Source organism: Coturnix japonica, chromosome 12, assembly GCF_054131305.1.
Source record: "Coturnix japonica strain WE chromosome 12, WE-NBRP24, whole genome shotgun sequence".
Lineage (NCBI taxonomy): Eukaryota > Metazoa > Chordata > Aves > Galliformes > Phasianidae > Coturnix > Coturnix japonica.
In genome coordinates, this window is record NC_140674.1 from 7,282,908 (window position 1) to 7,307,152 (window position 24,245).

The following is a 24,245-nucleotide window of genomic DNA, read 5'->3' on the forward strand; positions in this document are numbered from 1 at the left end:
TTGCAAGACCCAAAGAAACTACTAGTTTCCCACCTGACAAGTAACCGTAGGGGAAAACCAGCAGTTTCCCCTGCCTGTACCTTGCTCATTACTGTTGCCAACTGAAAGTTGCTTTATGGTTTTCTTTGCTTCTTGCTTAATCTTCACAAATTTGTGGAATCTTTGTTTTCTGCATCTTAAGCCCTCTACTGTGTGTACTTTGAAACAAAGACAGACTGTTCGTGTCTCTTTGCACCAGACTTTCACATACTTGATGACTTATATTCACTGTCATTATTCTTAGGCAAAACAAACCTGTTTGCTCAATCTGTACTCATTTTTCTTGATGTTGTGCAACACTGCTTTCTGTCACTGCATCCACCAAAATTGTATATGAATCACCCACTTCCTGGGAATTTAGGTAGAAAAAACATCTTTGTAAAACTTTCAAGTCTTTAAATTATGAACAGATGCATCCTTATTCAATCACATTACTTTTTGCTGGAGAAAACTTAATATCCTTGGGATGCCGTGTTGTACAGATCAATTACAAACCAGTTAACAAGAATGTTTCAAGTAATCTAATTTTAATTTATATAACCTTTGAAAATTGGATTATTAAGTCTTAGGAATTGTAATGTATGCACAGAACTGGGTACATTCTGGCTTAAAGTGCACAAGTCACTCGGTCGCAAAAGAAAGGGCAGAATTTTATCACATCATAAGCATTTGCTGTGGATTTGTTTTATTTGGAAGCACAACCTGGAAGTAGTAAGCTGCAAAGAGTTTCAGGAAAGAGTTAATTTCTTAATAGAACTTTCTTCTTGACTCCATGATAGAAAGGAAGAAGTAAAAACTTGCTAATTGGAGGAGGTGGGAGAGCTGTGGATTTGTGGGCAGAGCAGGTGATAATGTAGCTGGTAGAGATTAGACTAATTATGTGAAACTAGGAATTGACTGCCAGGTGTACAAGATACATAGCAGGAAAGAGCAAAGGGGCAGTTGGTGGGGAGTAAGCAAGCAAGAACTGTTAGGTGCCTTTTAAAACACTGGGTGAACACAGCTCTTGTTTCCTGTTCGTTCAAGATGGGTTGCGTGCCTGAAAGGGAAGAAGTGGTTGAAGAAGTTGTCCGTGTTCTTGTAGATTATTTTCCAAGTGTGATTTCAAGATTTTGTGTTGCATCTGAATCTTCCCTAATACTGTGTGCCCTTCTGATAGTCATGAGATATTCATATATTGATATGAATGAATAAGAATTCCACTTTGTGGTATTGGTGTAATATCCTTGAAAAAACATAGAAGTTGCATTGTGCTGTATAAAGATCAGGTTTCATCCCATCTGGGACTACTGCCTTTTGGACAAATCCTTGGGATTAGCTACAGCTTGAAATAGCATGGGAATTGGTAGGGAAACTTCTGTTACTCTCAAATACATGAACTGAAGAGTAATTCAGTCATACATATTTTAATACAAATTACAGCATCCTGAGGAGCAACTATAAATAAGCCTCTGCTGCCATGTGCCTAACAGGCAGAGGAGTCTTGTGCTCTCACTGAGTGTTGCACTCCATGATTGAGAAACAGATGCTCCTGAGTTCTAGCCCTGATTCTGGTCTTTGCTTCATGTGCTTGAACGATTGCCTGTATCAGTGATTTGTAATCAATCAGTTACTGTGAATGTGCAGATGACGTAAAAGCACTGCAGAAAGTATTTAAGGAGATGTTTCATTGATCTGCCTCCTTCTCATCAGATATGCACAGTGCAAAATGCTAATACATACCTGGGTAAACACAAGGATCACAAAAACGGGGTGTTAATATCAGGGTTGCTGTTCAGTTCTTTAATCAACTGTTGTGTTAGTATGGATGCTGCTGGATGAAATATTTTACTTCTTTGATGGGCAATGTAGATGTCTTTAAAATCCTGGCCATTGGCTAGGTTTTATACTGTTCTCAGCTATTAGTGTAGATGCGCTGAAGGATTATTTCCTTTTAGATCACTATAGTCTTCATTACTAACATGAATACTTTCTGCCATAGATGAAAACGATGTAGCAGTAGAATGAAAACATATCACTTCCATGGTAGCAGAAAGCAAAGTAAATAATACATATTTTATGACTTTCAAATCAATGGACTCTCTATGCTGGGGAAATGACTGATAAACACATGCACGTCATCAGGGTGGTTTTTCTGTAGTATAATTTAAGACTGAGAGCAAATGTAAACATCTCATGTACTTAAAAGATGAGGTTACCTTCTCTTTCATTTCTATAATGAAGGGTACTCCTTGCATTTTCAGTGGTTGTCAAAGCATTTAGTGAAACATGAATGCTGCAATTATGGTGTATTTAGGGAAACGGTAAGTATTTTTAGTATTGAAACATGAATATTCTTTAGTAAGCCGCTAATAACTTGACTACTGGATGTCTAAAACATAATTCTTTTAATTCAGAAGATGTACAAAGGAATGAACGTGGCTTCCATTGTCCTCTGGGCAAAGATTGCAGCCATTTCCCAAACTGCACACAATGCAGAGACATCTGGTGGCTAAATATCTTAAATGTAGGTAAACAACCAAATGGATCACATACCCCGCCCAACTGCTGGATAAATGCTAGGTAAATTTTAGTTCAGCAAATGTCTGAGACTTAGCCATCCTGTGTAACTTCTGCTGTGAATTCTGGAAGAGAGCGCTGTCTTGCGTTTAGGCTTAGCTACACAAGTAACAAACTTATCAGTCTGTATTTGGGTCTTGCAGAGGGTTTTAGAGAGCAGGGTAAGTTGATAGAGAAGTCTCAGTGGCTCTCAGGATCTGTTGTAATACAAACAAAAATGTACAGCCTGGGAATGACTTCCTCTGAAATATGGTGATCAGGATATCAAGTTGCAGCTGCTAAAAGCATTTTTGCCTCAAAGAGAAAGTTAGCTGCAGGTGTTGCCCATATCCCAGGATTGTAATGCTTGTGGTGCAGGTGTGAGCGAAGTGCAGTCTTTTTGTTTCAGTGTAGCAGTGTTTCTGTGATGTTTCCCTGCTTCCTTACTGGTATTTCCATTATGCATTTGTAACTATGATTGCTTGGTTTCAACCTCTGAAGTTTGACACTTCTTGTTCCTCTGGGCCATGTATTATGGAGCTAATAAGAAACCTAAGATTTCATCTTGGAACGTGATGTAATGTAACAAGGGAGGAAAGGGATGGGCTGCAACATGGCTTTCTTGGTGGCATGAAAATACCAAGAGTGAAGATCTGAATTTTCTTATCAGTTGAGAATTCTGCTACATATTTCACTTCTCTTAAAGAAAACTATTGTTTAAAGAATTTATAATATGTCAAATCTGTATTGTACTAGAAAAGTGATAGTCTTGGCACCGGTTCACTTTAAACTATTCCAAACCTGGGCAGTCAAGACCAATTCAGTGATCTTTATTTGTTGTGCACCTTGATACTTTTGAAGGAAACCAAATGGTGCATGGTAGCACCATCAGACAGTCTAGATGTGTCATTTCTTTTTCATTCTTTTTAAAATTTATTTCAGGGGATGTTTGGCTCATCTGTTCTTCACTTCATGGGACTACTGGTTTCTGAGAGAAGCACAATTAGTGTAATACTGAAGAATTACTTTCTATGGTTATAAAAGATAAATGAAAAGGTCACGTTATAGAACTCGGTGTGCCTAGTACTTATGTTGCATACAAGTTAATGTGTTGCGAGTCCCAAACATGTGGATTCAGAAAGAGAGTAAGTTTATCATTCTCAATCCTCTGCATATCTGGTTTCTGTTCTTGTACACAAAACTCTCACGTCTTGATTTGTTTTGTTTTGTTTTTTTCCTGTTGAAACTTATCCAGAATGCTTGAACATGTTAATGACTGATAGAGACCTTTTCGTATAAACAAGTTCTATTTCTTGGGCTCATGAATTCCTGCTGGAGCACGTCTTCTTGATTCATTTGAAAATGGAACTTCTTTTCTAAATCAAGACACTTTCATAATGTCATACACCCCTAGCTTAAAAATATGAAATAACTCTATTTCTAAGTAAACTGAAAATTTATTCAAACAACGGAAGAATGCTGGCATGTATTAGTAATGTGATTGCAGCATTATTTTAAGCACAACTACCTTGTAATAAACTGTAACTGAGTTAAGTTTACAAAATTCTCTCTAGAAAAATAGCTCACCTCATCACAGGGAATTAGAAAGAACTCGAAGGAATGTTTGTGAAAAGGTATTCCAGTGTGTCTGTCCATGTATGTTGGTTTTTTTTCCACTTCAGCTGGAGGCATGTTGAAATAATGGGTTGAAAACAGAACTAAAAGTTTTTGTTGTTTTTTTATTGCGTTTTTACCACAGCTTCAAATTTTTGTGGCTGTGGTGGCTTGGTCTCTGCTATGTGCAAATCATTGCACTTGCCTCTGGCAGCCAAGACCAACTTCTGAGTCTTGAGATGTTAGGCATCAAGTCTGGTAATCAGACTTTCAGATAATTTTTGGGATTTCTGGTGCTAAGCAGTAATCAAGACCATGTCAATCAGTGCATCCTCTAAACAGCAATTTGGAAATAAATTTGGCTGAGAATTTATATAAGCTGTTCTAACAAATAGCCAAAAATAAATGTAACAAAATGTAAGTTGTAAACTTCTGTCAGAGTAGATGTGTGAAAACTCAGCTGCAGACACCTATGTAAAGGTGATGTTCAAATCTACAGAATGATGTATATGGAAACTTAATACTTGGCTTATTCTGGATCATACAGAGAGTAGACCTGCTTGAGTTTCATGTTAGAATTTAGATTGTGCTTATATCAGCAGATAGAAGTTCTAACGGTGCATAAAGAGAAAATAATCCCTAATAATATGCAGAGTTCAAATCCAGTTTAAAAATTGTAACTATAAAAAATGTTAAATAATCCCTGCGTAGAGATTTGCCTCTTGAGGTAATCCAGGGAATCTCCCCAGTAGAGTGTTATTCCAGGGGTCAGTAACCTTCAAACAGACAAGCATCATGGTGTACTTCTCTCCCTTAAATGAGAAACTCTGCAGAATCTAGTAAATATTGCCTACTTCAAGACAAAAAGCTGATCAGCCACTGTGAAAGACATGAAGTCTCCAGTCCTGCAATATTTCACAGTTCAGTGGGTAGCAAGAAGCTAGTCTCCTATCTCTATCTGTTTTGCTGCTGGAGGTAGTTGTCCCTTGCTCCCCAGTAAATTGAGGAATACTAGATAAAACAGGTAAGGCACTGTTTTTTGACCAGGTTGATGTCTGCTGCTTTAGAAAATGTTCACAGGTGTGGTTAGGTGTTAGTACTAACAAGAAACTGGAGTTGCTTGCAACTGGAGGCAATGAAAGTGAATCCTTCCTCATAGCCTCAGGTACCAATAAGATGACTGTTATGATGATTTTTGTTGAAGAAGTTCAGAGAGTTTGAGAAATATTATGTCAGATCATGGAAAGAAAATCTACAGTCTGCAAATAGGTAATAGATTTCTGCTGCGGTATTATGTAGTGGTTTTTCTTATGGTCCAAAAATGTTTTGCTTAATTAACTGCTCATTTTCAGTATAAAGAACCCCTTTTGACACAGTGATTCCACGTGATATCCTCAATCTGAAAAGCTTTTGTCAAAATAATAATTAGCATTTTAAAATTTGTGAGTGTAAGAGTGAATACCTCTACCTCTTGCTGAGGTGTGCTCATTATTCCTCAATATTCTTCTATTAGCACAGCTTTGATTTTCACTGGCCCATTTCTTGACAGTGGGATGATTTACCAGGGTTTCACTGAAGAGAGAGCCTTTAGGATATTTGCTTGTCAGAGAAGCTCAACTTCAGAGAGTTGACCTACGCAGAGGTCATGGCAAAATTAGGTTAGGTGCAAAACCTGAACATTGAAGGGCTTTTCTCCCTAGGTCGTCTTCCTCACCCCTCCTTGGTATAGCCTTTTGAGATGACAGGAATCTGAATAGTTGAAGAAATTCTAATAACTCTGAAAAATTATTAAAATTATGAATAAAAGCAATAAAGAACATTGGATGTGACAAACATGGCTTTGGAACCACTGAGAGAAAAATGTTGGATGTGAAGAAAGATGGAGAGCTATGAGAGAGAGAAGTCACAGCATCTGCAAGTCTTCTGATTGCAGGTGGTTTTATTCATTTTGGGTACCTTAAATCCATGCATTAGAACAAACCTGATGGGTTTTTGGAAATGAAAACCTTTTTGGATCTGGAATTATGTCTGAATTGTCCATTGGCCTTCTCTAATATGTAAGAGAAAGACTTGACATATAGGGCAATTAAAATCCTTTGAGTTTAAAAAGAATCTTTAATGGGCTCTGGGTTACAACTGGACTAGACCAGCCTTCAAATGATGATTCCTGATTTGTATGTTTGCTGATTTAGAAAAAGTAACACTTTACTCTTGCTAACAATTCAAGAGTGAATGTATTTTCAATGAAACCTTCAAGAAACACCATAAAGATTTAGGTGAATTATGCGGTCTTGTATTCTTAAAGCTGTTTTCAGTAGCCAGAGCCTGGGTGGTCATCCACTGTTTTATAAGCAAATTTTCTTTGTAGTGCCTCCATACCTTCATGCTCGAAGAGGGAAGACTATACAGTAAAGGGAGGTAGTGGTTTTTTGTATTTCGTTATTATCTCTGTACAGAGGGTTTTATCTTTGGATTTTCTCCTAGTGTTTGTATTTTTCCACAGTCAGGCTTAGCCAGACACCTTTGGCTGTGGCATCATGCTTTCGGTCTGATGTGTGCATAATTTTGCATTATATATATATTTTAAAAACTTGTTATGGTTTTTATGGCTTTAGAACTACTTTTCATGAATAACACTATCAAGGACAATGTATCTATTTCTGTATTGTTCCCGTGTTTGAATGGAAAGCTGGAAGAAACACCAGTTTAGACTGTGAAATACTGGAAGCACTTCTACTGTGTATGGCACAATAGAACAGGAGATTCAACCTCATCTCAAATATGGAAGTGTGATTTATTATCCAAGTGTGACTGCAGTCTTTGTTTCAGATGGTATCCTTTGTCTGATATTGTATGACTTGTTGTTTCTTCTCCCATTCTGTGTGTTTGTTTTTAAAGCAGTGCATATTTTGATTTTGAGAAGAGGGAATTTTGATCTTTTAGCATGATTCTGTGCATGGAAATTAGATAGAATAATCATAATTCTTATGGCAGATTTCCATATATTCCTGCTATTTTTTTAATAGGTTGTATGTCTGAAGGGGAACATACTGGGGTGAGTTTGGGCAAGTGCTTTGTTATTAGTGGCAGTAAGGACTACATAGTGATACCTCTCTCACAGAAGCTTCCTATTATCATAGAATATTCCTAAAATAAACTTCTGCTCTCTCCTGGAAGAATGTGCTTATGGAGACTGTAAGACATATGAGCTTTGTTTGTGTTTGTTTGGTTTGCTTTCATAAAGCAGTTTGGAATTGTAAACCCAAGCGTAATCAGTGTTGCATGACTTTTCTTTGAATGCTATAATTACATTCAGATGTGAAGTGTGAAGTGCCTTGACAGTGCTGCAACAACTTTTATTCAAAGCTTTGAAGCAAAAGGAACAAATGAAAAATCAACTATTGTCTTTCAGTGAGAATAATTACATTAGAGGTTCAATCACTCTTATCCACCTAATACTCCGTGGAATAGTGTTTATGTGCAATGGGATGTTTACTGTGAGCCATTTAAAATAGTAGTTTATTAGACCATTCCCTGATGCATGCTGCTATACCTGGGGAGCTTGCCAGATACCATCAGTAAAATGCACCGTAAAAGCAATCTGAAACCTCCATTCTGAGTGGAATTTATCTGATAAATACCTTGCTAAATCCCAAGTGTTTCATTCATCTTTTTAAAGTGTGATGCACTGATCTGCTCATCTGTTTAGGCTCACTGGCAGCATATTCTCTAGAGGTTAAAACATGTAAGGCAAGATATATCCATTCACTTTAATAGAGTTATCTCGGGAAGAACGAGGCCTGCAGAATCACTGATAAACATGACCTTACTGGAGTAGGTCTCATGGTGAAGACACATGCATGGCTGTGTTGGTAAACTCCAATTCAAGCACAGATTCACCACTTCTGACCATTTTCATTGTCAAGAAAATCATCAAGAAGAGAGCCTATGTATCTAGAAAACATAACTTTTAATAATTATGTAACCAGTCCCTTTTACCTGCTTCTGCCATCTACAATGAGTGATACTGAAGTGATAACGGATGAATAAGCCCTTAATGTTTTTATAGGACTAGTAATTATTTTGCTGTCAAAGCTGTGTTGCGGGTAGATATAATTTAAGACAGAATTTGTTTAATCGCTTCTCATGATTTTGAATTTGATTTTCATTCCATCTCAGAAGACAATTGCAACAGTTCTAAGTACTTCTCATAGTAAGAATTCCAATAAAAATATGTATTGTGAAAGAATATTTCAGCCAGGAAGGAAACTGTTTCTGTGTGAAGTGCAAAATAGATTCTATTGTTAAGTATCCAAATGTTCCATGTTGATTTTACTGGTGGAAAGTATCTGTGTTAATGTGTAGCAAAGTCGCAGTCAGAAAAGATGTTCCTTTACCCCTTGCTTTTCTTTGTTTACGTCCTTAATTCTTATGCAGGTGACTACCTTTCACTTCCACACAATTTCAAACACCTCTGCTTTTTCTTTGATTGTTTTTCTCATCTATGAGATATTTGCTTTCCTCCCAAACTAGATTAAGTAGACCTCCATCTTCAAGCTGAATGAACAGGAGACAGTAGAAGCTGTTGAAAACCTAATAAAACAGTGAAACAGAGGCACGGAGTTTTTGGCTGTCCTTGAAAGCAAAACAACAGAGCAGCTGTTATGCACTCTGAATCTGAACAGCAGGGTAAATCTTCAGTTCTCCTTCTATCCTGCTTTAATCAGTATAGTACAATATAGAATTGGTATGCTGAAGGCCCTTTTTTTGCTTTTTCTTCAGGACTGGTAGTAACCAAGTAACTACTGAACTTCTTTCTGTACAGTTTAGTGTGTGTGAGATCCCCTAAGATTTGGAAAACACAGACATACCATCCAGAAATCAGTTTTATTCTAAGAATTTGCTTTTACAAGTTGAACAGAAGATTGATACATTTTGTATCTAATTCAGGGTGTCCTTTAGGATACTTAAAACAACAACAAAGCTTGATTTCAAGTTGAATGCAAAATTGTGAGTGCTTTGTAAGGTAGAAATCCTTAATTTCAGCCCAGAATGGAAACTTCTGTCATCCATTCCGAAGATACATCTTCACAATAGCAACAGTGATCATGGGAGGAGTTAAGTCTTCATATGCTAGTAAAAACAATTGATATTTTATGTCTATTTGCATGTAATGAAGTATGCTCATATTACACCTTATTAAACATATTCTTTACCAGCAGTACTGGAGAGTGAATTTCTTGTAGTCACCTCCAGTCCAGTGTTATGTTAACCTGAGCAGAGGGAAGTGGTTTCCAAGCAAAATGGCAGCTATGCATTCTGGAAGTTGTGATGATTCTTTCATCAAGACAGCTGGTTTGATGGGCTCCAGTGCGGGGTTTAAGCCCCAAATTTTAAGATTTTAACATTTTATATCCAAGTGACTGACCTACATCTGGAATAAAAACTTCTAGGGGAAGAATTTCTTACTTTGTAAGAAAATCTACTAGAGCTGTGTGAAAGCAGCCCTTTCCTTCTCAGCTGCTGTGCTGAGAATGAGCCCTTTCCTTCAGAACTAGGTGCTAGATCTTGGTAGTGAATAACTATCTCCTGTAAATATGTGACTTTCTAAAAGGGCCTGTTTTTAAGCAGTGTGAAATATCTGAACTGAGATCAGTCATACCGATAGAACTAAGAGATGTATTAGGCCTTGAGTGTGAATTAGTGTCAAAGACAAAATTTACAGCAGCCTACTTGTTAATGAATTACATAGTCTTTATTTTTAAACATTATAGTTCTGCCAAACTTCCCACTAGGAATTCATTATACTTTACACTCAGAAGAAAATGGAGAAAATAAGTGGTACTTTGAAGGGTGGGGAGTCTGGTTCCAATATAGATTTTTACTGACATTACATGTGTGAAATTGCACCGAAGATGCTGATAAATAGAATGTGCATTGTAAGTAGCTACATGCTCTAATCATTGCTAGTTTGCATGTTCATAAAAAAAAGAATAAAATTGAAAGCCAGTGCTCCAACTGCTTATCAGAGCAACTTGATAGACGGATTGTTAGAGGAAATAGCTATTGAAATGGCAAAGGACAGTGGAGTTATGACATCCTTTCCTGCAGCTTACACAATTCTTCATTTCATCACTTCACTTAGAGCTTCTATTTGTATCTTAAGTATCTTAAATGTGTATGCTTTTACAAGCTTCTGTTTCTATTTTGGCTTATAATGTGATCTGCAGAACAAAAGAGCTAGAGAATCTCTGTATTCAAAGCTTGGTGAAAATACTTTGAAAAAATATAATTTTGATGTGATGATATTCTATCACATAGTAGCAGTTACTTTAATAAGTTTTAGAGCTGTAGTCAGCAAAGCCCCTGTTCATAGCCGTGACGCTCGTATCATGGGCCATCTGGATTATTTGGGCATCAGTAGGAAGAGGTGAGGAGTAGCAGCCCCTTGAAGCTCAGTGTGGAGAATGTGCCCAGCTTAGTTAACAGCAGCACTTCTGAGGGAACAGGTAATCTACTTCGCAGTATGCTGGGAAATGCATTCACAACATTAGATGGGAGCTGGAGTGTATGCATTGCTGCTGCCTGTATGAGGCTAGCTGAAAAGCATTTGTTATGGGGGAGGAGGGAATTTAGCTCACACATCAAAAAGGAGCTTGATTTTCACTTTGGCTTTGTAGCCCACCTTTAAGAGAAAGCAGAACACAAGTTGCTGCCCAATGAGTGATTCTGTGCAACCTGATGTGGAATGTAGTCTTTTATGTAATTAAAAGCAGTGATGTAAAACATCTGCTCATATACCTGTTTTTCTATTTCACTGTTGTTCCATAGTGAATGCTTTTAAATCTGACTGTACATTTTACCATGTAGCATTGTATTTCCAGAGTTATTTTTCTCCATCCTTTCCATATTTTTGAGAATCTGGGGATTTTTGAGGAAATGTGTGCAGAGATTAAATGTACTGAAAAAATAAGTAATTTCTGTTTTCCTGTGAACAGCTGCTATTCAGATGCGCTTTATGCCAGTTAAAAGTAAAAGGTTGCTAATTGAGCTGTAAGATGTGTACTTCACCATTGTGATAGTGTGGATCTTCTGCCTGTACTGATTCCAGGTCTGATTACCTCTGTTTGCTTGGTCAAAGAATGAGAGCTTGTCCTAGAAGTTCGTGGAAACTCTTTACTCTCTCTCAGAAACTGGGGGGCTTTGTTAACTTCTGACCACAAGGAGACTCTAACTTTTTTGATTAACCTAATACAAACCTTGATCATATCCAGACTTGCTGTTGTTGATAGCTTAAACTGCAGCTCCTCATTTTGCTCTCTGCACACCCTCCCAACAAGGAAATATGAACTTAGGATCCATCAAACTTTCATTAAAAGCCTTGATATGGTTTTGCTCTTGTTGAAACTTATCCACTATGAAAATAAAAAGTAGGAAGGGGAACTGTTAACAAGTTTGTTGTTGTTGTTGCTTGTTTAATTCTAGGGAACTATCCTTTGAATTTCTTAGGAGTACGGAGAAGCTAGACATTTACAGTTAAAATATTTTTTTCTTTAGGACCTAATGAGTTATGGAAGTATTTAAATGATTAATCAGGCAGACTTATTAGTAATGGTGAATGTTAAAAAATGTAATAAGTGACTTTAAACTCATTTACCACTTAGAATCTTTGGAAGGTTATAGGTCTTTAACTACCCTGTAAAAACTATTGAGAATTTACTGATCACTGTTTTATTGGTATTATAATGTAACTGCTACTTTGATGTTTCATTACTGACTGTTGAAGCTTTTTACAGGATGACAGAATATCTATTTTACATTTTGAGTGTTACTTTTGATGAATCCATAAGATGGAAGCAATATATAAAGGTATTTTAGGTAACAGAATAAGAAATTAGAAAACAAACAAACAACAGGAAAAAGAAAAACAAAACTGGAAAAATAGAAACTAAACCTGTGAAAGTGAATTGTCAATTGATAAAGTAGAAACAAGCAAAAAAAACAAAAACCAAAAACACTGGAATGAGACATTCACAGAAAATACTACACTTATGTCAGTGTTATTAACTTGGGAATAAACGTATTTTATAGTCCTAGCAGTAAGAACAAGAGAAGAATGAATCAGTGCTGAAGGTTAAAGTTCTGCTAGTCTCAGGTATTATTTCTGAGTTCAATTTACCACTAAATAGGCACAAACTGTTGAAGTCTATATGGTCAGGGGGCTCGGAGCAGCATAAACAGGAAGAGGCTTGGATTTAGTGGGTAGAGCAGCTGATAATCCCAATTAGAATTAGAGTAATTAAGACTACACTTATAAGTAGCTGGAGGTGCTTTAGTACAGCTTATTGGGTCAGACCAGTTGTCCCAGTAACTTGCAAGCTTAAATTTAGTATCTTGGCTTCTTAGTAATGTAGAAATAGCCAGAGCTGTTCGGGTCCTTGGGTTCCACAGGTGGAGTTGGGGTGGGATGGCCCCAAAGCATTGTATAAGGGGGCTTCAGTTGTTCCAGCTGTAAAATGGAAGCAAATGACCTTGACATGGAATCACAAATTGCTGCCTGTATGTGTGAAGTACTACCAGGAATGTTTCTTCTTCTTCCTGCCCCTCCTTAATCCTACTCGAAGATGCTTTGTTAAGTAGAATTGCAAAGACCAGGAGGGAATGTAGGATTTTACTGTTTATTCAGTTCAAGTTGTTGTATAAAATTAACTCTGTGCTGTCTGAGAATGAAATTATGAATATGATACCTTCCATAAAACATGGTTTTCAGCTCAGAACAACAGCCTAAGAATTTATTTGAGATAATTGTGTGTACTGTCATTTGTGATTACTTTCAATAAAACTGAATATTTGCAGCTTGTCTTACACCAACACAATTCCAAACTGCTGGCAGATTTGGTTTTGAGTAGCCCATAAAATGGTCTGTGCCTTCTCTTAGGTCAACAAACTTTTCTTAGTGTAACTTTTTCCCATACCATTACCCTAGCTTTTAAACTAGATCAAAAAACAGGCAGCCACATACATATATATGTTTTTTCAAAGTACTAAAACATTTGCAGTACCCCAGACTCTGAGCTTTGTTTCATCTCATCAAGTAGGTACAATGTTTATGTTGGTTTCCAATAAGTTCCATGTGTAAAGTCTTAATCTTTCATTTACTGAAGGCAATAGTGTATGTGCCAAAACTTTGTGGTACATTAGATGTGAAGACTGTTTCCAGTGCATAAGGAAGTTGCTGTTTTGTCAGTTTGCCAGGTGAAGGCATAGCTTCGTTGACAGTAGCAATGGAGAGGGGTAGGAAGCCACCTTAAAGTGTTTGTTCTTTTTCATTAATAGCTTGTTAACACCTAGGCTCTTAAGTAGTTAAAAGTTGCTTAGTTGTGAAGGCTGATATTAAAGAAACCTAAGTTTGGAGTAGAGCAAGCTAAAGCAAGAAGCTTTGATATACCTTCAAGCAGTAAGTTCCATTCCCACATAAACTCAAATGATTCTTGTTTGTATTTTCATCTTACTTCTTCCTGCCATTAATTCTCTTTTTTCTTTGAATATAGTTGGAATCTGGAAAGCATTTGAACTTGTTTTTATGAAAACTGGATATTTATCTGAAGCAGAATATTTGGCAGGGAATATTTTTGATTTTGTACCATCACACAGGAAATAAACTGTTAGATCCCATCTTTACAATCATATCAGAGGAGAAAATATGCTATCAAAAATGTATAGAATATTAATGTTGGTAGAGCAAATTAGGTGAGAAGTTCCTTATGATCTTTAGAATTTGTTTGAAACTCAAATTAATCTTGTGCATGCTTTTATGCAGTGGGGGCCAAGAGTCTGGGGTTTTAGCTTTTTCGTATGTAGAGCTCAATATAAGCTGGAAACAAACTATGTTATCTTCTCAATATGAAGGTAAGCATAGCATCGGTGATGCTGTATGTTTAATGCAGGTAGACTGGCAAAATGACAAGCATGTTCTGCAAATATTTAATTTGAGCCAAGCCAAGTGAAAGTCTGGGAGGGGCAAAAAGCAAACAAACATAAAGCAAGATTTTGAACTCATTCCTGAACTCATTCTTAGTGTATAGGAACTTGGGACACAATTTGGAAAAGCACATAGAATTCTTGGAAAGCATAACTGAGTGATATAGGTATGTATGCTAATATATCTTATATATTACAATATATACTAGGTCTAACAGCTTCTTTTACAGTATTTTGTGGTTTCCAAGTTTGTTTTTCTTAGCAGCTATTGCAGCTCAATCAGGACTGACTTTTCAGTCTGTGGTATTGGTGGCTTTCTGAATGGTGTCTGCATCTGGGAGAGAAAATGGAGGATATTATGGTAGCTGACCACACAGGGACATTTAAATTACAGGCACATGAGAGTGAAGAAAATGATAAAACTTGCATCCACTGACCAACGTGGTCTTTTTGCAGCGCTAATGCCAGTACTGCTCTGAAAGTAATGCCTCCTATTTTACTGTTTTGGCCTATGACGTCAGAGGCAGGTGGTGGTGGTATGACAGTAAAGGTTGAACCTTCCCACCAATATTCCATTTTGTTGCTGTGTGACAGATGGCAGCTGAGGGGCAGCCTGACAAAATGGTACCTGGCATGGAAGTGTGCATGAAGCAAAGGTGTGTCACTGAATTCCTGCATGTGAAAAAAAATGTTACTCATTGACATTTATTGACCCTTGTTGAACACTTATGGAGATCCAGAAGTGGATGTGAGCTCAGTGAGGTGAAAATGGGTCACCTCTACTGGTGCAGGTTTTTGAGTGTTACATGCAGGCTCTTGTTCACTGCTGGTGAAAATGCGTAGCAAGTGGTGGTGATTATGTTGCATAATAGTATTTTGTAGAAGAGATTTTGCTCTACAAATAGTGTATATTTTAGAAGTGTTATAAGTGTTAGAATATAGTGTTATTTTAGAAGGTTAATATCCATGTATTGTCTTAAAACTCCACTGAAACCTACAATTTGGACAGATAGCAAAGCAATATGGAGGGTATTTAAGTTCTGGCAGTTTTCTCTACTACAAGTTTTGTAGATCTTTGATTTTTGAAGTACCTAATCAAAATGTCAATATTGCCTAAACAACACAGCCCAAACTGTCAGGTATTTGCAATCCCTGGGACAACAAATGGACAAAGCAGGCAAAGGAGCATGTCCCACAAGTAATCTCTGTTTGCTTTCATTGTTTTTGTCTGTGTTCATGTATTGACAGTGTCGTTATCCTGTTCAAGGTCATTTTCCCTGAGATACATTAGTGCTCCTTTTCAGAGATTTCTCAGAGGAGGCAGCAAACGTGGCAGCCTGGATCTGGGTGACTGGTGCTGTACTACATAAGCTTTTATGAGCCAGCAAGTTGCTGCAGCCAGCAGAGGGAAGAGCTGCTGTTCTCATGCAAGTCACAGGCCCCTGCCAACCTCAGTGCCACCAGAAGAAATAAGTGGACATATTGATACTCCTGAAGGTTTGTTCAGCTTACAGCCATTCACACTCAGTATGCTTCAGAAAATGAGAAAATGATTTAAAATCTTCACAACACAGTACCAGTATTTTCAGCACACTTCAGGGTAGCCTGATACTTGGATGTGACTGTAGAGGTGCTGCAGGTGCCATCTACATACAAACAAATGAAAAACAAAAACAACGTATCTTTTCAGATCGAAAATAGTTTTTACTTTCACAGTTTAGTTATATTCTAAGTGATCTTTTAGTGTTCATTGTGTATATGTTATATAAATTCTACAAAGCTTAGGAGCACAGAATGACATACAGCAGAGGTGATCAGACAACATTTCTAACCTTTTGTTCTGCTGTCAAATCCTTTGAAGATGGCTTAGTGTCAGGCATCCTGTTACAGTTGCAGCTCTTTCATGCTTATGCTCGTTTAATTTATTGCCCACCTGAATCTGGCAGGAGTTGCTGTGACTTGAATAAGCTTGCACCTGGAGTTCAGAGCTTTTACCTAGGAAATCTGTACAAAATCCCTTCCTCTGGGTTACTGATGTGGCTTGCATCCTGTTGGATTTTTTTATTTATTTTTTTTTTTTTTCTTCATGCCAATATCAATATTATTACTATTGATGTCAGATTAAGCTTCTGTCTTCAAAGCAAGATAACTTCAGTTATGGTTGAAGTCCACATCTTTGCTTTTACTTTGAAGTTGAGCTTTTCTCTGGATGCTGTTTTCACATTAAGACATAGTGTCGTGTAAAGCCCATTGAGCTTTTCCCTACCCATTTATTGTGCAAAATGTTAAGACTTGATTCCGTCCCCTCAAGCATTTCCTTAGATTTTGAATGTGTGCCTTTATAGACTTTACAGGATGTGTTACTGCACTAATCACTAAATTCCAGCTGATGCTTATGGCCTTTAATGTTTGGTCCCAAGAGCAGTCACAAACAGTACATGAAGTTAGGAAATCATTAGTTTGATGAATGTGCAGAATGAAGTTGTTCTGTAGAGCTTTAAACCTTTTTCTGAAGTGGTTTGCACTTCTTAAGCATTTCTTTGCCTCACATCCCAATACCTATAGAAGTGTTTTCAGCACAGCCTTGATGAGCTGGGTGTCCAATGGTAATCAGTTTGAATGTTCATCTGTGTCTGAATAACACCTTTTTGATAGCTTCTCCTTTTAGTAAATCAATCTTACTGTCCTAAAAGCCAAAATAAATAAAATTATTTTTTGTTTGGAAACAAATGTGGCTTTGATCTTCCACAAGGTCCGTGCCCTGCTTAAATAAAAGTACGGTATATTAATCAGAAATGCAGATACTGTTCTGCAGGAGTGTTTAGTTAGGGACCTATTTTAGGTAGGAGAAGCAAGCTGAACATTGGGCTGACCACAGTGTGCTCTTTGAGAATTCATTACTTGCTGTGTTGGGAAAACTAACTGGTCAGGGAAACTTATAGTACCTGTCACGGTTGCTCTTTCAGAAAAAAACAATCACTTCCATCAGCACAGCTATTTAAATAAACTGATCACTTCTTTAATCGATTCTGAGTGGTGAAAAGTTGCCATGGATACGAGATCCTGCAGCAATCAAAGCAGAAAGTAAGTTGAGAATTGGAAGTGACAGATTTATTCATCACATACTTAACAAGCCTTTGAAGGGAAAGAGAGTTTGCTGGAGTCCTTAGGCTGTGTATGAAAAGATTGCAGAGAAGTACGCACAGAATCGCTAATAGGAACTTCAGTGGGAGAGAACTGGGTAATATTTGCATTACTATTATGCAGATGTGCTTGCTTGAAACTTTTGCTCTGGGTGACAAAACTTGGTAGTTTACAACCCTGTTTCATTTATCTTTAGTTTCACTGCAACAAGCAGCATGCTGGAAATTGCTGAGGGTTGTTTGTGGAAGGTTTGAATTGCTGCAGCTTTGAAGGCAGTTAATACAAGGAAACCACATTTAAAATCAAATAATTGAACCATTCTTTTCTTACAAACAATTGGGTGGTTTTTTTGTTTTTTTTTTTTTGTTTGTTTGTTTGGGTTTTTTGTTTTGTTTGTTTGTTTATTTGTTTTTACAGTCTTCCTTGCTAAAAACTATTATATTCCTGGAGAAAGTTTTATTGGCTTTCAGTGGGATCCCTCTGAGCTGGATTCCATTGCATCTTATATCTGTGAGTTTACTAAATTCAAGTGTTCATTTGCTGATCGTGCCATGTAATGGCTTATTTGCTATGCAGAACTTTGGCCTTCTGGAAGTTGTTCACTGAAATTTGTAATGAGAGAAAACAACCAAAAAGACTTCTCTTAGCTGTTAAATGACAAAGTTTAAGATAATAATCAAGAACAACTGAAGTGCTGTAGTTGCATGCTCTTGTTTGGGCTTCTCGTCTCAGAACTATACTGAAGTTAATTCTCTTTCAGCCTACTCCAAATCAGCCTTCTACCTTACCCTTCCTTCCCACAAGCTGGATGTACATTTTGTAAAAGGACATACAAAACAAAGCTCAAAAGCTGCATTACATTATTACAGATGAATAACAAAGCAACAAGATGCTATTTAGTTTCAATTGACATAATCCCGCAGAGCTGGCTGAATTAGCATAATAACATGTATCTTCCTACTTAAAAATTCCAAATGAATGAAGTATGTTTTCATAAGAAAATGTGTTCATGAACAGTTTAAGTTTTCATTAGCTACTATTTCAGAAGTCAGGGTTATTCACTGTTCAGAAAAATTTGGGTGGCTGCTCAGTGTTTCTTTGCAAATCCTCAGTGCTTCAAAGATAGGCATGGGAGTGTGATTTATGGTGCTTTCTGTATCCTGCATGTATTTCTCTTTTGTCTTAATCCTCCCCTCGTGAAGAGCAATATCTTAAGGCTTACAGAATAATGCCAGCAGTGAATATTAAAGGCTGCGGGGGACTGAACTGCATTTGTCCAAAATACTGCTAATCTTATGAGTAACATCTAAGAAGTCTGGGAAGGATAAAGGAAAGTTAATGCTCACAAGATTGTTGCATGCATGTCTCTTCAATTAGGCTGGTCTTTAGCCCCTATAGCTCTGTGGAGAAGCAGTAGTTGTCCATTGTCCCACGTATATGAGCTCTTATATGAGCAGTCTGGTCTTTCTCAGTGCATAGCCTGACTCGTTAGCATAAGCTCTTCGCTTAAATGTGGAGTGTCAGATTTTGGGCAGCCAGAAGTGATGAATCTTTTTTCAGTCCTTAGAATAGGTTTAGTTTGGTGTTCTGATCTGAAGCAAATGCACCATCTATTACTGTGTGTCACTTGTGGGGTTACGATGTCTTACACTACCCTGCAATGCCAAATATAGCCTTGCACTTCATATGCAAGAGAAGATGGACAAATATAAGAGTTGGTTTTAATCTTGCCTCAGCTTTATCAGAAGTTTACAAAAGTTCGTGATGCAGATTTATTTAGACAGTTTTTATTATCTTTCCATTTATAACCTAATTGATGCACCAAAATTTGATACCTCCTTAAGGAGTGTTATACTTAAGAAAATTAATTTCCATGCAACATGGAAATATGGTGTTTGAATGCCAGTTTTCTTAGATAGCTAAAACATGAGAGAACGTTACAAATATGTCCCTGTGTGGCATATTGTGAAAGGCTTTTTGTAGTATTTGTTCCAGGTTAATTGTTACATTATAAAATTAAGACACTTTGTCTCACGATTTAGATCTACAGGAATTCCTTCTTCAGTTACTGTGTTAGCAAGTGCAGCATGACCTTATTAAAATGGAAATCCTGTTAGTCAGTCCTTCATATCACAGTCACAAATCGCAGAGATGCACTTGAATGTGCTGTGATAAGCAACAAGCCCTGAAAACTCTGAATGAAGCTTACTGTGGTTATCCTTACTGCTTCATCACATATAGAACTATTTTTCTGTGTATCCTTGGTGTACTTCATAAAATTCCTGAAATAAGAGGACAAGTATGAGAATTAATTTTAATCTGTTTATAAAACATCAATCAAACCCTTTTCTACAAATACCAAAACTGAACTGATACCTTTTTGAGAATATATAATTTTATATATTACTTAGTGGATCAGTTCTCCACTTTTCATCTTGACAGCTTCTGAGGAATTTCGATATAGAAGTGTCATAGAATTTGTGAACAGAGAAAGGAAAGAGCTTCATACTTAAACACTGGACTGTACTTCCTGAGAAGGTAATGGAATTGCTGCTCCTTGGAGCCCCCAAGTTGATAAGTTCTGATTTGCTTCTTGCCACTGTAAGGCTGTACTAAGGGCAGGCAGGTGATTGCTATCAGCTTAAGCTGCATGCACCATTTCATAGGTGCAAAACCTCAGGAAATTTTGATTTATAGCTATGCAGGCTTAGTAATTACAAGTATATGGACAGTTACAATTTTCAGTTAAGCCCTATTGTATCTGATTAAGTACTTCACCCTCTGAGGAATGATGGTGGAAGATAGTATTGGGAGTTGTATAACAATTCTGATCATTTTGTAGTGCTCTTTCAGTAAAGTCATTGTGAAATGGGAAATGTGTCCTGACAAACAAGTGTCATCTGCTAATTCTGCCAGAAGTTAAATACCTTGCTCTGAAGCTAGAAGCACAAAAGGAATGAAACCACACTCATTTCCTGTTCAAGCTGTCAAGTACAACCAGGATCTAATTTAATTTTTCTTTTCTTTTATTATTTTAATTTTATTTATATTATATTAAATATATTTTATATATATGCGTGTGTGTGTATATATATTATATATATATATATAAAATATTATATATTTTATTTTATTATTATTTTTTGAGTGAACCTATTTAATGCTTACTTAAAGGCTGAACTCTCAATTTCTGGAGAGATTCTCAGAGTGACATTTTCTGCTTAACAGCAGTGTGATGTTCATTAATATGACTGAGTAGATAATTAGACTGATAATAGTAATTCAGATCGTGATCACTTCAGTAACAGCAAATAATGAAGCTGATAATTAGGAAGTGTAATTTGTTAAGTGGATATTTGTTCATTGAGACTAGGTTAACTAACAAAGAGTATTTTTAACAAGTTTTGCTGACATTCTTTTTTATGTTTTGGTGCTTCAAAAAAAATCTGGGGGGAGATGATAACCATAAGTTATAAATAAATTCTGACAGAGTAAATGATAGTTGGGATATGAAGTCACTAAATAATTCATTATATATTCAACTATTAATAATTTTATGTGTTTAAGATAATATTGAAAGAGTCATTAGCAAAATAGATAAAAGCATTTGGTTCAGGAAAAATAAGTCACTTTGACTATGGCTGCTTTCCCTTTTTGAGCACATAGCAAGGGCCAAGTGAATTACTTCAAGATATCGTCATTTCCGTGTTCTCATGCTGGTTTCTATCAGGGCATCCAACAAAAGCTACACTACCCATCTTTCTTATTTTCCCTCCAGTCTGTCCAGATTTCCTTCTTTGTTAAATTTTCCTAGCCTTCAAAATCTGTGCCATCCTTTGAAACAGTATGTTGGAATTTTATTTATTTGTTGTTATATAGGGAATGGCATGTACTCGTAGCCTTTTAATTTGCTTCTGTTAGGGGAGAACCACAAGAATTTCTTCTTAATTTAGAATGTGAGTTCATTTGCATAGATGAATTGTTTGATGTTTGCTTTCTCAGTTTTTAGGAGCAGAAAATTACGAGAAGGATTTGCTGCTGATACAGCAAATTTTAAATGGAAACTAGAGAGCCTTTGTGGGAAATGTGTTTCATTAACTGGAGTAGGAACATTCAGTAGAAAATTAATTTAATGAGTAATATTCATTCATTCATTGAAACTCATCGCCTTAATACTCTGTGATCTGCATGGTTGAAGAAATCAGCATGTTTTGAATGTTTAAAAAAAATGACTGAGAAACAAACAGAACAAGAATTCTTAGAAATCACCTGTAAGGGATAAGTTCTTTAAGCTGTATAAAATTGTAAGCCAGGCAGTCATCTAAATGAGGTGTCCTGGAGTGAAGTTTCCTTCTGAAACTTACAGGGAAATTAAAGATGAAAACATAAAAATATCTGTACAGTTGCTTGTCTGTAAGGGAAATGAAATGAACCATTTTCAGTGGTAACGTATATTGTTGTGGCTAAACCTGTGTGTGTGTATGATACGAAACACAGAAGCACCTATGTACAGATAAATGAATCAGTTTGTAGACTTCCCTGTATTCTTCGTGATTTTTGCTCTAAAGGCATAGTAAAACCATAAGCACAGTAGTGCATGCTGATCCCTCCTTTTCAAATGAAATGTGTATTTTTTTTCCCTTTCTTTTTGCCTCTGTTAAATTTATGACGGAAACATACTGGGTAGCTCCAGTCTACCTCTGGTACAGAGAACCATGCTATTCTTTTGTTGGTTTTACACTGATGCAACATTTGAAGGGTGATGAACTCTGAAGGGTGAGACTGAGCAGTTGTGCTCCTTGCATCCACTAAATTTGGTTTCGTATTCATGAATGTCCTGTTCTTCCAACAAATTATTTTATGTCAATTTTTATATCCAGTTAATTATAAGGCAGCCTTAGAAAAGGCTTTTTCTAGCTTAATGTGAAAGGCATACCAGTTTTATGACTTACTGTGGACACGTGTTCAAGCAGAGAGAATCACATCCAGCTGGCTCATGACGTCTTCAAAGGTCAGTGCCCCTCAGCTGTGATGTGGTAATGGCAGATGCTGTGGCATATTCTTAGTCTAGTGAAAACAAGAAATAGAAATGTCCTCAGCCCTCTGTGGGAGCTTGGCCCCACTCATTGTGCTTTGCTTTTGCCCTGTGCTGGGATGGTGGTGGGTGCAGTTAACTCATTTCAGCTTCTTGAAATGCGCTGAATCATTGACTTGTGGCTGCCTGACCATCTTCTTTACGTCTCTCTGGCAGCATAAGGAGACTTCTAGGCAGGTTTAAAAAAGAAATTTCTTCTTGGTTTAATAAACAGTTACAGAACCTAAGTGAAATAAAAGGGCCTTGGTAAAGAAGTTGATATGCACTCTATGTCTTCTGGAAAGCTGTACTTTAAAACACTGAACATTATCTGCGGATGCAATTATTCAGTGCTTCTGGGTGATATTTCAGAGAGCAGTGTGATGAAATGGAGTTAGTGGAGGAAAATAAAAAGAAAATTGTCACAGATATTCCTCAAAACTTTAGCTATCATCCTAAAAGAAATTACATAATCTTGTATGTGAATTGTTCTGCTGAACTGTACATAGTTATGTTCCTGAGGGAGCAGAGTTCCTGTCAAAATGAGGCACAGTCCAGGCTGGCTGAGGCCAGTGGAGATCAAGATGTGCCATTTGTGGCTACTGATCCAGAATAACTTATGTCAAACGAGAAGTCTGCAAAGACCAATGTCTTAATGTTGAACTGAAAAATAGAAAATGTTTCTCTACTTTCAGTTTTGCAGTGTAATTTCTTTTCTCTTGTTACTTGTCAGTGCAAAGGTTTTCAGGAATATGGCCCGTGATTTGTTGAGGTTGTCTGTTAAATCTACTTGCAGAGCAAGTACATCTAGTTAATAGTAGGGCTGGCATTGGCTATGTTTACATTGGAAGTACAGACTTTAGTAAGTATTTCAAGAAAATATTGCAATACTACATTCACTTCCCTTTGCAGAGATTGATTTGTTTTCACTAGGCCCCAGATTTTTTCTCCAGATTTGGTGTACAGACCCTGAAATTCATTAATCACATATTAACTCTGGGGTACTAACTTTGCAAAGGAGTGGAGGGTGTAGAGTGAGAGAGGGGTTGATTTTTTCCTCTTAGAAATAGCACCCTTGGGCAAAGCACTTCTTAGAGCAACTGATTTTTTTGCTATTAAGTTTCCTAGTCCTTTGTTTTTCACACTGTTCTTAACAAAAGGGTAATTCTTGATTCCCACAGTAAAACTGTGTAGAGTTTAAAATCTTCTGAATACCAAAACTGGATGGTACGTATTAATTTTCTTTGCAAAATACCATGTGCATTGCTACATGTTTCAGTCCTTCATATGATATATTAGTCACACATTATCAGTTTATGAATGTACAAAGATGTTTCTCTTAGAAATGACAGCTTTATGAAAAATTCACATAGTCAGAAATCCAAATGGCTGTGGCTTGCCTTGCTGTTCCTGTCCTAGCAAGGTAAGGAGTACATGGGTAAGGAATATCACTTACGACCATTCCACAAAGGATTTCATTTCCTCCGTGTGAGAAATTAAAAAATAAAAAAAAACAACAAAAACAAAAACCAGAAAACACAAACCCATATGCTGATGATTTTACTATAATGATTTTTATTAGGAAAACAGTATGTAGACAAAAATAAATCTTTAGTCTATTTAACTGTTTAATCTATCAGCTGGCTCTAATAAACAAAACACAACAATAACAGCAACAAAAGCATAACCTGAAAGTTAGTGAACAGTATGGGTAAGGAAAGAGGATGTGAAATTTGCCATTGTGGAGTGAAAAGGCTGACATTTCAATGCAGGTGCAAGCAACATAGGCAATGACTTTCAAGGCAAACATATCTTTCATGTCAGTGCTCAGATTGGTATTATAGCTCTTTGTATC

The 24,245-nt window shown here is 36.8% G+C and overlaps 1 long non-coding RNA gene across 1 annotated transcript in view; it reads left to right on the forward strand.

Moving 5' to 3' along the window:
* The window catches only part of LOC146758842 (uncharacterized), a 210,120-nt gene extending 206,398 nt beyond the window's left edge, over positions 1–3,722 (forward strand). The window contains exon 5 of the long non-coding RNA XR_014933521.1: positions 3,520–3,722. This is a non-coding gene — a long non-coding RNA (uncharacterized LOC146758842). The remainder of the gene's footprint in view (positions 1–3,519) is intronic.
* Positions 3,723–24,245: the final 20,523 nt, after the last annotated feature.